Raw genomic sequence first — 3,829 nt, forward strand, 5'->3', positions numbered from 1 at the left:
GCAGGCGCAGAGCGGGCCGGGAGGCTTGCTTCCCATCCTCCTCTGCGGCTCGGGCGCGCAGCGAAGTGTAGTTCCGGAGGGCGTGAAGCATAGCGAGGCAGGGCCCGGCGGTGCACGGTGGGGCGTAGTGTCCCAGGGCTCTGTTGACCGCAGGGTTGCATAGTGGGTGCAGCTGCTGGTGCAGTGGCGCCCTACAAAGTACTAACTGTTGAGGAAAAGCTGGGGTGAGTTCAGGGCACCGCCACAGTTTTAAGTTGAAGTTTGGGTCCGCCACTGTTCACACAGGAAATGTTTGCCGATTCAATGGCGGCCCTCAGAGCGCACAGGCCTGAGGAGCCGACCAGTTAACGATGGGAGGGGGATTTGGAGACGCACCAAATGCGGCCTGACGGGGCGGGAGAGCTTCCTTCCCGGAGGTGGTAGCGAACCGGTGGAGGGCTGGAGGTGCTTGCTGAGGCTGAGATAATACCCACGGTCTCCAGCTTGGCTGGAGGGGTTTCCCACGGACCGAAATTTGAGGGAGTTTATAAATCCTATTAAGGGTTTGAACTCCAACCTGGGGTCATTGGAAGCCGTTGAAGATTGTGTTTTTAAAGGACCTTCTAGTCTCAGTGTAAAAATGGATCTGGAGTGGCAAGACTATAGGCTGCTATAATTTAGGTGAGAAATGAGGGTGGCCTGAATTGACATTTGGAGTGGAGAAAATGGAGAAATATTAAGACGTTTTAATTGTCATGACCCAATTATTTAAAATTTGTAGATTTCTGGCCCTGGCACTGAAATAATGGAATATAGGAAGAGTAGGTTTGGAGGGAAGAGAATAATACATAGAGGTTTTTAAATATATGTAAGTATATATATATAATTCACATTTACATACAAAATTCACCCTTTTAAAGTGTACAGTTCAGTGATTCTTAGAACATTCACAATGTTGTGCAACTGGCATCACTGTCTAATTCCAGAATATTTTATAACCCCAAATAGAAATCTTTGTACCATTCGCAGTCACTCCCATTACCTCTTATTCCATTCCCTAACAATCACTAATGTACTTTGTTTCTATGGATTTGCCTATTCTGTACATTTTATACAAATGGATTATTACAATATGTGACCTTTTCTGTCTGGCATTTATTTAACATACTGTTTTTAAGGTTCATGTTATAGCATGAATCAATTCATTTCTTTTAATGGCTGAATAGTGTTCCCTTGTATGGATATAACACATTTTGTTTATTAGCAGTTGATGGACATTTAGTCTGTTTCCACTTTTTGGCTAGCTGTTATAAATAATGCTGCTGTGAACATTCACACACAAGTTTTTTGGGTTTTGTTCTCTTTGCTATATACCTAGGAGAGTTATTGCTGGGCCATGCTATATTTTGGTTCTGAGTGTTGAGTGTCAAATGCTAATATAAGTTCCAAGAGCTTTAATGTATGAAGAAGTTTAGAAGTTGTTACTTGGTTTTGGAAACCTAAGTTGTAGTATGATTTCCAAAAGGATCAGTTAAGTAGACAGCACAAGAGTGGTAGGCAGCACACAGGAATGGGTGTGGTGGGGTGTCGCATTTGTACTGGTGGGATTTTAATTTATAGGGATGACTGGGTGAGTATGGAGAAGCCAACACCATTGAAAGAAGAATGTATTGCATTTCTGGAGAGAAGAAGCATGCCACACCACAGGAAGATTTTGGCCGGGAGGCAAAAGTAGTATCAAGGGGAAAGCTTAGGTCAGAGCCTTTGTTCCATGAGAAAGACAAGGCAGGGCAGGGTAAGTCTTTAAGGTTGGCTAGTTTGAATAATTTTGGCAGGCTGTGGGCAGTTGGAATGGTCTCTGGTTGCCTGGTACCTGGCTCTGGGATGATTTAGAGTGGAGGCAATATTAGCTTGGGCTTTGAGAGTTAAAGGAGTTGATTGCTTTGCATATAAGAGACTGCTGCCAAGTAAGTTGATTACTGTCTTTAGGAATTAGCCAGCCCTGGAAAGGGCAGTCTCCCCACCAGCAAGATTTTAAAGATGTGAAAACATAAGATACAGAAAAAAAATTTAAAACATGATTAATGCACAGGGACAAGGCTGGGATGATGTGAAGGACAGTTGTAAAGGTGGCACTTATTTTTCTTCAAATTGAAAATGAAGGGCCTGAGTCTAATTTAGGATTTAAATCTCTTAGAGGCCCAGGGAAGAAAACCTTCCCCCACCCCCCAATCTGGCCATACAATATTCTTTTAAGTGAAATGAGTTAGCTGGAGTGTAGAGAAGGGACTGTTCCTTAAACCTTAGATTCTCAACTGAATTACCTATGGAATATTTTAAACTGGAAATGCTTGGACACTGCCCTTATACCTGCTGAATAAATCTTCGGCAGAGTTTCTGACCTGTTTTTTTTGCAAGTTTTACAGATGATTTTGATAGCTTCTAGGTTAGAGACTGATTGGTCACTACATTTAACCAATTCCTACTGAGCAAATCCTGTAGGCTAAGTATAAAAGAGATGCCAAAAACTGGGTGAGGGGTAATTGTGATATAGAGTTAGACATGAGTCTTCCCTTCAAGGAACAAAGTTCTGGGGCAGCTTTCTCTGGGCCAAGGTGAACCATGAGAACCCCCTTGACCTGGACTCTATTGTGACTTATCTCCAGCAGAAGCTCTGAGGTTCACACTCTTCCACTAGAACTAGGCAGGAGTCATCCAATGTGATTAAGCTGAAGGGCAGTATCCAGAAACAATGTGTTATTAGGTCCGTGTTATTTCAATGGGAATACTATATGTTCCCTGCCAGCATTTGTGGCAGGACTGCACTGCCAAAACACATAAGCTAGGAACATGAAGGAACATTTAATATATTAAAAAGTCAGGATTGTCCTTATGTTTGATGAACCTTCCAAGGTTTATCAGAAAGACAAAATGGATGCAGAAGTGTGTGGAAAAATTAAGACACAACGTATTCTAAGTAGAGGCTCTGTTTTCCAAGCCCTTAGGAGTAGATCATTTTTGGATCCAGAAGGGGAAACAGGCAAAGGTTGAATATGCTATGATTATCACTTCCTTGCCCTTCTGGAATATTTCCTTTTTGGAAACTTTCAGCATCTTCCACTGAGCTAATGTTTTAAACAGTTCTGTGGAAGAAATGAAAGGCCCTTGTCCCAGTTCTGTGGTTTGGTTATAAATCACAAAACCAAAACCTGCCCAGCTACCTCTCATTTATTTTGGCAAGTGTTGGGGAGAGGGAAGATTGAACAAGGGAAGAGTTGTCTGTCTTCCCAGTATTTTTGTCATATAAACTTTTATTTACTGTTGTATAATCCTGTTCCCTACACTGCCAAAATTGTTGAAATCAGGAAGGGAGATGACTGTTTTACATATCAAAGTGGACAGAAGTCATTCTAAGTTATGCTGCATTTCTGTCTACCGCTGCCACCTTTTGTGTCATACAGTTCTGTTAGTATTGCTAGATGGGTGTAAGGGGAGATTCCATACAGATATACTGGCCTCAACTGCAAAGCAGTATTTTCCCTAATAAAGTTGATAATGGTGCTCATAGTTGTTTTTTTTTGCAAACAGATTTGATTTATTTTTTGCAAATTAACAATTTTTATTTCTTTTAAAAAAAATTTAAAATATTACAAATGTCCCTTTATCTCCCCAATGACCCATTCCACCCCATCCCACCCCCTCCCCCCGTCTCCTCCCCACCGTTGTCCGGGTCCTTGGGTTGTGCATATATGCATATAAATTCTTTGGTTAATCTCGTTCCACCCTCCACCCCCCCCCTTCCCTCTTTCCTCTGAAATATGATCGTCTGTTGCATGCGTCAGGGTCTCTG

The sequence above is a fragment of the Miniopterus schreibersii genome, assembly GCF_964146895.1.
Source record: "Miniopterus schreibersii genome assembly, chromosome: 3".
NCBI classification, from domain to species: domain Eukaryota; kingdom Metazoa; phylum Chordata; class Mammalia; order Chiroptera; family Miniopteridae; genus Miniopterus; species Miniopterus schreibersii.